Source organism: Nuphar pumila, chromosome 11, assembly GCF_984573655.1.
Source record: "Nuphar pumila chromosome 11, dmNupPumi1.hap1.1, whole genome shotgun sequence".
NCBI classification, from domain to species: Eukaryota; Viridiplantae; Streptophyta; class Magnoliopsida; order Nymphaeales; family Nymphaeaceae; genus Nuphar; species Nuphar pumila.
In genome coordinates this window covers 116,087,781-116,102,016 of record NC_143259.1, presented here as the reverse complement: position 1 = coordinate 116,102,016, position 14,236 = coordinate 116,087,781, and positions in this window count along the sequence as shown.

Genomic DNA, 14,236 nt, shown 5'->3' with positions numbered 1-14,236 from the left:
TAAAAAAATGCACAAAATTCAGTAGTTAGAGCTGGTAAACGAACTGGACTAGCTTGTTCTTATGCCAAGATGAGCCAAGCTCGAGCTCATGCCATGGTTGAGTTGAATGAGCGAACCTTGGGCTGTGTGGTTTATAGAAATATATACCTTCAAACATAAAATCAATAGAATTTAAACTCTAAACCTATTAAGTTAAAGTGGCTCATTTTGCAAAATAGATACATTATTTTAAAACTGCAAACAATGGGATTTGACTATAAATTTATTGCTTCAAAGCCAAACACTTTAACCATCTGTATTATTCTATGGTATAAAATATATAAGATATATTTATTATTGGCCAACAAATCCATATGAAGCGAGTTGAGCTCAACACCAGTTGGTGGTGTTTGGTTTACCTAAACTATTTTATGAGTTCAGATGAGATCGTTATGAGCTGAACACAAGCCCATCTACGAGCTTGTAGCCTGTTTGCTAGATCTATCAAATATTCGACCAATGTACTGTAAAAACGAAGAGAGAAAAGAAATTAATATAACTTTACAAGGTAAACCTTCCATTTTGCTAGGCAAACAAATATCCAACTCCATTTTCCTATGAGGCTTATAGTCAACAAGGGTTTCTTTTTACATTGACTATGCATTTTTACATGAGAATCTATTTGCACCCCTCTTGAAAGAGGAGAGCGAGTCGCCACTGGGTTTACAGGGTCCATTTGGATTCATTTTCTTTATTTGATTTATTTGTATTTATTTTGTTTATGATCTTGTTTTAGATTCTATTTAATATCGGATCTATCTCAGATCCATATTGGTTCTTGAATCATGTTTGGATCATAGTTTTATATTGGATCTATTTTAGATCCATAATAGAATTAGGGTTTCTAGGGTTTTTCTCTCTTTATTATATATATTCATTATTGTCATGGGCCTATTTCCTTCAATGGGCTAGCGCGGCACGACGATCCTTCCTCACCGTCGCAAGCCTACTTGTCAGTTTGCTTACCGATCATGGAAGCTTATAATCAAAGTGCAAGAGAGCAAGAGAGAATAGAGGGAGAGAAATTGCAATCACAAGAAGCAATCACAATGAGGGTGAACAAAAGAAAGCTCAACACATTTACTTCATTCACAATTTTGCCCGCAGGCTATTGCATTCAAGTATACGGGCTGCCCTTTCGGAGTATTAATTCACCTGAACCGGGCAGCTTACATGAGACTCAACAAAAGCAAAACAGACTCTAAGCACAATTGTATAATGTAAGTTGCAAGGGAACATGCTCCCCCCTTCAAATCATGCGCTGTCCTTGGTGCCATCTGTTTTGTGGTAAGCTCTGACTTCAGCAGGGTAGCGGTTGTTCATTCGGAATGTAGGCTCCCACATTGGTTTTGCTATTTCCTCCCACTGCACCAAGTATTTCTTCGTCTCCCCCAAATAGTTGACTTTGTGGCGAAGGATCTGACTGAGGTGCTTTTCGGCCCGTTGTGCTGTCGGGGCCCTATGTATGATGGGAGCGCGATGTGGCACACTGTGTTTCGGGTCTCCATCATCCGGATGAAACTGCTTGAGGTTGCACACGTGAAACACTGGGTGCACCTTGAAGTATGGGGGCAACTCCAGCTTGTATGCCAGTTTGCCCACCTTCTTTGTGATGGTGAAGGGTCCTTCATACTTTCTGAGCAGTCCGCGGTGTCGCCCGCGGAAGATGCATGTACGATCAGGATATAGCTTCACCAACACTTGGTCCCCAACTTGAAACCCCGCGGACCGACAATGTTGGTCCGCCCATTTCTTTATTCTCTTTGCCGCCTTGTGTAAGAATGTCTTCGCCAACTCATTCTGCTCGTGCCAGTTGCAAACAAACTGATAGGTGAATGATGGCCTTCCCTTTTCTTGTGCGACAAGAGTGTGCGGGGTCAATGGCTGCTGCCCCATGGCTATCTCAAACGGGTTGTGGCCTGAAGACTCGCTCTTCTACAGATTGTAACAAAATTGTGCCACATCAAGGAGCTTCACCCAATTTTTTTGATTGGCACTAACAAAGTGCCTAAGGTACTGCTCAAGTATCCCGTTGATACGCTCTGTTTGTCCATCTGTCTGTGAATGGAAGCTTGTTGAAAATAGCAAATCAGAGCCAAGTAGAAATACTTCACGCCAGAACTTGCCTGTGAAGCGAGCATCACGATCACTCACAATGCTCTTTGGTATGCCCAAGTGCTTCACTACATGCTTTATGAATAACTCTGCAGTCTTCTCTATAGGGCACTCCTTGGAAGCTGGGATGAAGGTGGTATACTTTGAGAAACGATCCACCATAACCAAAATAGAACTGAGGCCCTCTACCTTTGGCAGACTAACAATAAAGTCTATGGAGATGCTATCCAAAGGATGTTCTGGAATTGGTACATGCTCAAGGAGACCGACGACTTTCTGGTTTGTCCCCTTATCTTGCTGGCAGATGAGGCATGTCCGCACATACCCTTCAACGTCGTCTCTCATCTGCGACCAAGAGTAGCTGCGCTCAAGGAGTGCTAAGGTCCGCTCCTGACCAGGATGGTCGGCTCATAGTGTATCATGACACTCCTTAAGTAGTTCTCAGCGAAGGCTTTCCCACCGCGGCACAAAGATGCATCCTCCTTTGGTTACGAGGAGGCCATCCTGTAGCCAAAACTGCCGAGTCTTCCTTACCTGCACCAGAGAAATAAGGTGTTGTGCAGTTGGATCCTGCTGCGTACCTTCATGGATACAGCTCAGCAATGCGCCCTCCAAGTGCACTTCAGAAGGCTCTGCGCGCGCAACTGCTAGTTCAGCCCTACGGCTCAAAGCATCTGCCACAACACTGGTCTTTCCAACCTTGTACTCCAAGGAAAAGTCGAACTCACCTAAAAACATTTGTCATCGAACTTGTTTAGGCGTCAACTTCTTCTGTGTTTGAAAATAGCTCATGGCCACATTGTCCGTCTTGACGACGAACTCGGCACCCAAGAGGTAGTGCCGCCAGGTCCTGAGGCAATACACAATGGTGGTCATCTCACATTCTTGCACTGTGTAACGCCTCTCTGCATCTTTCAGCTTGCGACTCTCATATACGATCGGATGACTATCTTGCATAATAACTCTACTAATGGCAAAGTCTGAGGCATCTGTGTGGACTTCAAAGGGTCTCAAATGATCAGGCAGTTGCAGCACTAACTCCCTCACTAAGGCTTTCTTCAAGCCATCGAAGGCATCTTGGCACACGCATGTCCAGAGCCATGCCCAATTCTTCTTTAACAAATCTATGAGGGGTGCAACAATGAGGGAATAGCATTCAATAAAATGTCGATAATAGTTTGTCAAACCGAGGAATGATTGCAATTCTGACACTTTGCTTGGCGGAGCCCATTCTTGGATAGCCCTTATCTTCTGCCCATCCATACACAACACACCATACGCCACAACATGGCCAAGGAAGCTGATCTCCTCCTGCCCGAAAAGATACTTTTCTCATTTAACACAGAGGTCATTTTCCTTCAGCACCTGAAACACTGTTCGCAAGTACCCGACATGTTCCTCTATGTTGCTGTTGTAGATCACGATATCATCCAGGTAGACTACCACAAACTTATCTAAGGGTAGAAGATCTGGTTCATTAAAGTCGTGAACATGGCTAGAGCATTTGTCAACCCGAATGACATTACTAAAAATCCGTAAGCACTATAGTGGGTGACACAAGTTGTCTTAGGCTCATCACCTTCCGCAATCCTCACCTGTCAGTAACCCGATCGCAGATCTAGTTTGAAAAAGATACAGGCACTGCCTAGCTGATCGAACAAGTCCGCTATCAGTGGCAATGGGTACATGTTCTTCACCGTGACCTTGTTCAAAGCACGGTAATCTACACATAACCGTTTGGAGTCATCATGTTTCATCTGAAAAAGGACTAAAGCACCAAATGGGGCTTTTGATGGATGAACAATGCCTGCGTCCAACATCTCATCTAGCTGCCTACATAGCTCATTCAGCTCAGTTGGCCTCATACAGTATGAAATCATTACAGAAGGCTTCACTGTCGGAGTCAACTCAATCTTGTGATCGACCTCACGTCTTGGTGGAAGACGCTTCGGCAATTTCTAAAGCATTACCCCCTGAAACTCCTCCAATAGTGGGGCTAGGGTCGACAGCACAACTGCTTCTACCTTCCCTTCTTCTGTGCGCACTATAACTAAGAATGTCTGCTCCTCATACTTGACACCCTTCTTCAGCTGTATTTGCCGATAACACCGAAGACTTGCCTTTCTGCGTAAGGCACTGCACTGTGTGGGACAGGTCTGACCCCATGATCGTCAATATGTTAAACTTTGGCAGCATCATAGCATTCTGGCTTCGCAGAAACTTCATATCCAAAATCAAATTTAAATCGTCTAGGGCACCACAAAGAAGTTGACTTTGCCGACCCAACTCCCCACTTGAGTAGCGACATCTCTTGCTTCGCCAAGGATGGGCTTGGCCTCAGAGTTTACCGTCTTGATGGTCCTCTGCTTTGGCCCAGGTTTCAAGCTCAACCATTTTGCCTCTGTCCGCGAGACAAAGTTGTGTGTGGCCCTAGAGTCTATCATTGCTGAAGTAGACTTTTCATTCATAATGACTTCCAAGTACATAAGTTCCTTACTGACCTGCATGTTCTTAGCCACGCAACTTCTAGCCGTGTTAATCAATCGCATGACCCCCATCCTTGGTTGCATCGCTTCAGTGTCACTGCATTCTTTCTGTGCAGCATTGGCTTGTCCGTCATCCTTTACGAGGTGCTTTGGGCACTGCCTGGCGATATGTCTATCGCCACAAAACCAACATGTCACAATTGCACCCTTGTTACTGTTGTTATGCTTTGTGAAGTTCTATTTCTTTTCGGATTGATGGTGTGTCGACGCCTCACATTTATTATTGTGCTGCTCATCCTTCTTGCCTCCGTGGTCAGGCTTTTTCCCAACTTTGGTTGATGGGGTGAAAGGCTTGCGCTGAGTGTCAGCTAAGCGCTCGGTCGCCACATATGCATCTTTCAAAATACGAGGGTTGCTTTTTTCTACTTCAGACTGTGCCCATGGCTGAAGTCCCACAATGAATCAGTTGAGCATATCATCTTCTGGCATGTTAGGTATCTCCAACATAAGCTTCTGGAATGTTCTAACATAGGCTTGCAACGAACCAAAGTGTTTGAGCTCACAAACCATCCGGTACGCCTGTCTCTGCGCATTTCTTGGCATGAAATAGTTGCGCAACTCCATTTTGAAGTCGTCAAAGGTGTCTATCACACATTGACCCCTCTCCATGTCGCTGCACTTCCACCTCCACCAAGCGATAGCATCTCCATCAAGTAAGGCCGCTGCAACCTTAATCCTCAGATCTTTAAGGGTCACATTTTAGAAATCCAAGTAGTTTTCTACTTTGAACAAGAAGTTCTCAATGGCCTTGTTGTCACGAGAACCATTGAATTTTGCGGGTCTTGGCACATCAATCATTGATGGCCTTTCACCATTTCTGCCATTTAGAGTCACCGTCCGCTGCAACGTACGGTTCTTCAACTGAAGCTCTCCTACTTTAGTTTGCAAGTCGGCCACTGTAGTCGTCAACGAAGTGACTTGCCCCATTAGTAAGTTTACCTGCTCTTGCAGGCCTGCCATCACATCATTCAGTCTACTGAATGATTCACATGCGCGTGAAATCGCTTCCTCACGCGAAGTCACATCTTTCACCAGCTTGTTAACAGTTGCAACCAATTCTTCTTGGCCTCGAGGTGAACCCATCTCTTCAGCTTCGACAACTACCTTGCTTTTGGTGTTGCGCAAGTTTTGATAAGGCACCACGATGTCTTGCTCACAAATCGCAGTCTGTCGTCATCTTTGTCTACACCGACTACGGAGTCCCTTCCTCAACACGAGAACAGGCTCTGGTATCACTTGTCATGGGCCTATTTCCTTCAATGGGCTAGCGCGGCGCGACGGTCCTTCCTCACCACCGCAAGCCTACTTGTCAGCTTGCTTGCCGATCGCGGAAGCTTGTAATCAGAGTGCAAGAGAGAGCAAGAGAGAATAGAGGGAGAGAAATTGCAATCACAAGAAGCAATCTTAACGAGGGTGAACAAAAGAAAGCTCATCACATTTACTTCATTCTTTGTTTTGCCCAAAGGCTATTACAGTTCAAGTATACAGGCTGCCCCTTCGGGGTATTGATTCATCTGAACTGAGCAACTTACATCTGACTCAACAAAAGCAAAACAAACTCTAAGCGCTACTGTGCAATGTAAGTCGCAAATGAACAATTACACACACATAAAGAAATGAGAGATGAATGAATTATGAGTGATTTTCTTTCAATGTTTGTGTTATTTTTTCTGTTTTTCATAGTTTAGAAATTCATAGTTGCGTTAGGGTACCTATTCTTACAAGGTTCAAGATGGATCCTCCTAACCACTGCCTCAATTTGGTATGAGAGCTTCAGTTCTTTCTCTTGATCATAACTTTATTGTGAAGTTTGAGAGAAGATCATGTTGGAAAAAGAAACAACCAAAAGCTGCAACAACCAATATCAATCCTTTTTGTTACCAGAAGTGTGAACGACTTATTTTTGGCACATCTTCTAGTCGAAATAGGGTTGGAGATCTTTTGAAAGCATGTTGCACATCAGAGATGGAGTCTAGTCTTGGCCACAGTGTTACTGACGACTCCTCACTGATGTCGTAAAACCAAAGTCGCCCTAATCCCATCATTGGCTTCTCTCATTAATGGATAGTAGATCCGACCACCGGAATTCTCATCGTCAACGGGAACAAGATTGGAAAAGACTAGAGTGGTGTCGTTGCATCAACTAGAAACAATCATTGCCTTCTACATTTTGCAACAAGAAGAACCGACCACCAGTGAAGCCCTAGCAACCATTAATCATGGACCACCCATGATATGTTTCTAGCGTTTCCCCAAGGTACTACCATTGTCAGCAGCCAATCGATATTCATGGTGGGTCGAGACACACTCTGGTCACCAAAAAATAGAGAAGAAACAACCGATGGCGAAGGTTGAACCACCATTGGCTTCTCCTATATCCATGAGAGTAGCACGACGATCAAGCAGCCAACTGTCGGCCAGTGATGGCTCGCGGGAGGCCCAACTGCTGGCCACAACAAACCCTAACAGGTCCAAGCAGGGATTACCGAGCCTGCCCTAATGCGGGTGGGGTACTCCTACCAAAGTTATCAGGCGGAAGGTTCCCACCCGCAGAATTGGGTAGTCGAACCGATTCATTGTCAAATTGGTTTGATCCCCCACAACCTTTACAAGGTGGTTCCTGAGTCCCAAACCCGATTCAAACAACTATGGGCCAGGTTTGGACCCATTTTGAACTCCTTGATAAAGATTATGGTTCGATTTTTCATTCTTATAAGACCAAAATCGAAGATTTTATTCACATTTCTATGAAACTAAAACATTCTTGGCCTAATTAGGCCCAGACGGAGCTCCAACTTGATTTTGGATTGGGTTAAAATCAGACCCAACCACCTTATGGACCTAGATCGGGTCTAGACCAGACCTATTATCTCCTAAAGTCGATCCAAGATTTTTCCTACCCTAATATGGGTTTGATGACTCATAATCTACCCAATCTAGTCGTGATCAAACGAGATTTTACCCAGACTACCTGAACCCTAACACAAACAATGACCTACACTTGAATCATAACCAAATCCAAGTCTTGTCCACAATTCAGTCTAGTCCTACCCAAATCCAAAATTTTAATCTAAGCCAAACCTGATCTCCTTCCAACCATCCAAAACAGGTCCCAAGATCCTTTCCCACCGAGATCCAACACGAGCAGGTCATCAACTACAAGTTCAAAGAGGAGTTTTTAAAGTTTTATGGCCCATTGGATGCAAAGATATTTTATGACTGGGCCTTTGCAGTGTTGGTCTACTTCGAGTACCGTTTTGTTTCAGAGCATCGTAGGGTTCTGGCAGCAACGCAACTTCGAGGTTGAGCCCAAGTATAATGGGAAAAATTGCTAAAAAACTGAAAGAACCTTGGTTTAAGACCAGTTCAAACATGAGAAGAGATGCAAAGTTTGATGTGCACCATGTTTGTTCCTTTAAATCATACTTGAAAAGCCTTAAAGCAATATATCCAAGAGAGCTTACCAATTCTAAAAACTATTCCTCAAACTCAATTAGGTGAAACCGATTTTGAATCCAATCTAGATAAATATCCGTTAGAGTCTACCCCAAACGAGTCATTATTTAAATCCATTTGAGACCTATTCCAAGTCCCATATCCAATTAAGCAAAATTTGGATACAAAATCTCTTAATGAATACAAGTCCATTTTTGTTGGATCCCCTAAAACCCATTATAAAATTCGTTAACCCATCCGTAGGAGAACCGAATTTGGACATGAACCTCAACCACTTAGATCCAAATAACAAAGAGTCTTCCTATACCGTAAGCCCCAAAGCCCCACACCAAGAAAACCCTAGTTTAGGCTTAAGCCCATACCCACTTGATCCAATCCAAAGTAAACTACGCCATAGCCTACCTATACCAAAAGCTATTTTGGATCCAAATTATAGTAACTATACCCAAAAGCATCTTATATCCATCATGCCTAACTCAAGTCTGCTCTCAATCTTCAACTTGCCTAAATTGGATCATTATGAGTTTTCACGTTTAGCTATGGATGAGGTTCCTTCATAGTGGATCCAGATATGCTCGAGATTCGTTTGACCTACTTTTACTTTGGAGGCATCTCTTGTAACAATAGATGGTTCGAAAACAATACTTTAGGCTTTAGCATGCATGTTCTAGTATATCTTACTTGGTTCGTTCAATTGGTAGAGCATCATCAAAACTCGATTTTATATTATGGGCCTATAACGCACAATGTGGAATGAAATTGATAAAAGCACAAGCGGGATCTCGACTTGAGGGCAAGACTTCTCCAACCCGATGAGATTAATGCATGCACCATAGTGACAAAAGTTAAAAACAACAGAATATTGTTTTTCAAAAACTCGTAAGAATTTGAAAATTACTCATAAATCTCACATTTTTTGAAGCAAAATCTCGGCAATAAAAACAAGTTAAAAATATAAAAATTATTTAAAAATTAAAAAACATGGGATTTTCATGATAAATAACCGTTTAAAACATAAATATCGTGTTTAAATCATAATATTTATGTTTTTTCATAAATCTCATGATATTTTGAAAATCCTGTGAGAAATTATCGTTCTAAACTTTAAGGCAATTTCTCGCGATATTATCGTTAGATTTTCATAAATCTCATGATATTATCATGAGTTTTTCATAAATCTTGCAATATTTTTCACTATTGCAGGAGCGTGAGTGAGTCGTTACTGGGTTTACAGGGTCCATTCAGATCTATTTTTTTATTTAATTTGTTTATATTTATTTATTTATGATCTTATTTTTTATTCTATTTAATATGAGATCTATCTCATATTCATATTAGTATTTGAGTCATGTTTGGATCATAGTTTTATATTGGATTTACCTTAAATTCGCAGTAGAATTAGGGTTATTAAGATTTCTCTCTCTTTATTATATGTATTTTATTGCTGAGACAAAAAAAAAGGAGAGATGAATGAATTATGAGTGATTTTATTTGATTTTTTAAAATTTTTGTGTTATTTTTTTATTTTCTATAATTCATAATTTTCTAAGTGCATTGGGGTGCCTATGCTTGCAAGGTTCATGAGTGATCCTCGTGGCCATTGCATCACTAGTGGATTTACATATGATTTTTCCCCCACACATTTGATGGCCTTCCCTTCGTGAAATGCCTTTCTCAAGGGGGTCTTTACTTATTGGTGGAAACCAAACAAACAAAGCCTAAGGCAAAATGCACTATGAAAGATCGTGTTATCAAAATTTTAAAAAATACAAGGATAATTCAAAATTTGTGCACAAAGATGGGTGCCAGTTTGAAAATTACATTGAATGCCAAATATTAAAGCCCGAAGGCGTAATTGCGTTGGGTAGATATTATTCATGTGCAAGAAAGACGGACCAATAAAGACACCTCACCATGAATGCTCAGCCTTCGGATTTGGGTCAGATCCGGATCTAGTAAACATAGCAGCGTCTGATTATTTACCAGATTTGGATTTAGTTGCTAGTTTAAACTACCATAGAAGGAAACACACTTCTTTGTGCAAGAATCGCCTTTCCCATTTGTCAAAAATGAACGTGTGAACTAGAGAAACGTGTTTCTCTGTTTCTGAGAAACGCATCTCCTCATCTCACCGAAGCGCGTTTCCTACTTTTGTGAAACGCACTTCCTATATTTTGGAAGCTCGTTTCATGTCGCTTCCCCTTCTCCCAGGGAAGCGACAAGTTTCACGCTAAGCGTGCTTCCTATAGTACCTGACGTTTACGGTAATTAGAGTTTAAACTTAGAATCCATATCCGAGATCGATTAGTATCCGGATTCATTTATATGAAAAATCCACATTAAAATCTCAATATCCATTCGCAGTGTCGTGTTTGAGCAATCATTATTGACGAAAATACCCTTCCTTTTGTTAAGGCATCCGGAACTGCCATATCGTGTGTTTCAACTTTCAACCACAGCTATTTAATAGTATAGTGATTACAGCTGGGATCGATTTACGAAAGTGCCCCGATGATTTGGACGGGCTCTCGATAACGCCATGCTGTGTCTTGGACCCGGTCACGCAAATGTAGCCAACACTCCATCAGGTTGGTCAGAAAGGTCGAGAGATCGAATCCCTGCAGTGTAGAAAACAAAATGCGTTCAGAAATTCATATTTCAGAACCTTTTTTCTATGAGAAATTCTCATAAACAAACTTAAATTTTGAGAAAAAAACTAAAAACACACCCAAAGGTTTTTTATGGTAAACAAAAAAAAAAACTTAGGAATGTTTCCATCAAAATTGTTGGTAAATGTGTTTTGTAATGACCAGAATTGAAGTATATTCTTTATTATGGTCAAAACTTCAAGTGTATTTTAAAATTGTTTTCAAAAAAATATTTATTATTTTGATAGTAGATAAAAAATCTTATCATATTAAATCAACTTAAGTCATTAGGCATAAACGGTTGGGATTTGGCTAATTGGATTTGGATTCAAATTAATATTTAGATGAAAAAAATTACTGGATCAGAAAAATAAGTGTAATCGAATTTGAATATTTGTCGCAATCAAATATCCATTGGATTCAGTCACGAAATTGAATCCAAATCTTATTGCCAACAGATTCAGTTTTCTCTACCAAATCCAACAATCAGATTCAAAATTGGGCCAGATGTCCGATATATCTGATCCGTTAACATTCCTAGGGTTAATGATGACTTGAGTTAAATTGACTAAAAACGTGTTTTTATTCATAGATAATAAAGTGTTTTTAACAATATTAAAAACTTGAGTGTTTTCTATTCTTGCCAAAATTTGAAGGGTGTTCTTCTTTATTTACAGTATTTCATTTAAATTTTTTTTTAATAATACGAGAAAAATCGCTTTTCTAAACGAGTTCAATTAGTCAATGATGACATCAGCACTTTTGGTGGGTCCTACTATTTGTAGGATGAATGGTGGTGATTGAAACAATAGTGACAAAAGTTAACGGCAAAATATCGGCACCCAAAAACTCGCATGAAATAGACCTTTTGTTTAAAAATCTTGAGTAAAATTTTTTTAAGAACGAGTTTATTTTGTTAAGAAATAATAAGTAAATTAAAAATATAAAAAATATATTTTATAAATAAATACAAATAAAAATATTAAAAAATAAAACCACACATTTTTTATTGATAAATCTCCGGTAATAACATAAATATCGGGTTTAAAATGTGATATTTATGTTAAAACTCACGATATTTTAAAATTATAACGAGAAATGAAAGTTTAAAACGTTTAGGCGGTTTCTCGCGAGCGAGATTAATGCGAGAGAAGAAAATGGAAACCCGAAAGGGATATATGCGGTCGAAAGCCAACGGTGGTACGGTTGTAATTTACTTGGTTTCTGAGAGTGGTTCAATGAACGAATTGACGCGGAAAAATATGGGGATCTGGAAACGTCTACGAAGGCGTTGTAATAGATCACGGGCGTCGTCTTCCTCCGTTGTCATAATTCTTACGAAAAATTTCTTTCCAAGACCGAGTCTTGTTTACGTTTGCAAATGCCTCATCAAATTTGGAAAATGACATTTTAGATCCCGTCATTTTGAATGTAACTGCTAAATAAGAAAAGCTATTTCATAAGATAAACTTAAAGTCCCTCAGTAATATTGGAAAAGTTAGAACTGAAATTTTAAAAATATGGGAAGTTTTTAAAATATCAAGCAAAGATAGGACTATAAATGAAAATTCTCTCTTTTTCTTTTTCACCGTTGCGGGCTCACACGCTTGAGATGTTGAGAGCTCACAGGAGCCTTTCCAAAGGAAAACTACGAGAGTGCCACCGGAATTTTAGCAAATTACGGGGGCGGCCACTCTGATTCCATTGAAACTGCGAGCATAGAGGGGGCTTCTTGACTGTAGGCAAATGACGATAATATCCCTCGAGCTTATCGACTCGGTAAAGTTCCGATGCTTGGGCTCTTCCGGGTCGGATATCGGGTTTGAAGATTTGGGGACCATGTCACGGGCAGCGTTTTAAAGGGCGTTAAAGGCCTACGCAAATTGCACCCCTCTAACATTAAACCTTCAAAGCTTAAGCCTCTTCCCTGAAAATTAGCGGTGTCAACCGGTAGGGTTTGGCTCAGAATCTGGTAGAACCAGATCCAAACCTGAATTGAGATAATGGTACCAGGTCCCAAATTCGAGTCTAATCAGATCTTTCCTAAGAGAAACCATACCTGGATCCTATAAGGATTACATGAACCAAACTTGAACCATAATATGTAAAAATAATATTTTTTTATCATTTTTACATTGAAAAATTACAGTCCTTAATCTGAACTCCGGTCCAGCTCAGTTCTGATATGAAATTTCACAAACCATATCCAATTTCATATAATAATCCGATCCTTTTGGTCAAAACCCAAATTTTATTCGGGCCATCTTATTTATCACTAAACCCTGACACTATATGATTTGGTACGGGTCGGGTCTAGGTCAAACCTGACCCATTGACACCCCTACTGAAAATTAGGTTTGCGCTTCTTCATCAAAGAGGATCAACCGGGGCTCAGCTTCTTTGGCAGGAGCAGTTAGTGTTGGGACGTTGCAAGTTCGAATCCCAGTGGTATTAGTTGTATGGTAGGGTCTACCTAACCTCAGCTTTCTCTGTTAAAAAAAAGAGGCCTTCAATGTGACATGAGACGTGGGTTTCTGACAGAGGCCGAAGCCTCCTCCACCTTTTAAAATGAGTACTTTGTCTTATCCTTTTGTACCTCTTTTACTTTTTTTCATTGTGGGTACATACCTGACATTTTAGGTAATAAAAGAAATATTGATGCTTGGCTAAACTGTACTTTTTATTTGAACATTTCTTATTTTTTTCTTCACTAAGCTCATTTAGCAGAACTTTTTGGCTATGTTTTGAGTAAAAAAAGTTGATTAAAAAGAGCAAAAGGGACACTAAAAGTGAGTGTATGCTTAAGTTTATTTATGTTTTTGTAATTTGACACAATATGTTCTTTGTTTAATTTATTCTGGTTATTTTAATAGTGTTATATATATATATTTAAACTTGAACTTTGAAAAATTCGCTAATATATTTGAAAAACGCCTCTTTAACCACGCCTGTACAAACCCTGGACGTAGGGATTCTTCAACTTAACATTCTGTCGTGTTTCTTTGTATAGGGTTGTCAAGGGTCGGATCAGGGTTGACTCGGACCCACCCATATAACTAGTAACTGGGTCTGGGTTCAGGTTTGGTTGGGTCACAAACATAGAGGCGCATAACTTTAAAAATATATTTTTATTAAAAATATATGTAAAATACTTGGGTCGGGCCGGGTATCCCATAAAAAATTCAGGTCCGGTCAAGAACCCAGCAAAAATCATGACCCAAACCTGGCCCGCATATTGCTTGGGTCGGGTTCAGCTCAACCCAAATATTATTCGGGTTGGCACTTTCCATGCCCATAACCGAGAATTCGGGTCAGGTACCTGATACAAACCGGACCTATTGACAGCCCTACCTTTGTATACTATTTTTAATAGAAAAACTGCATAAAAATGGTGTCCGGTGTAATTTTACCAATGTCCTTGTGACAGTTTGC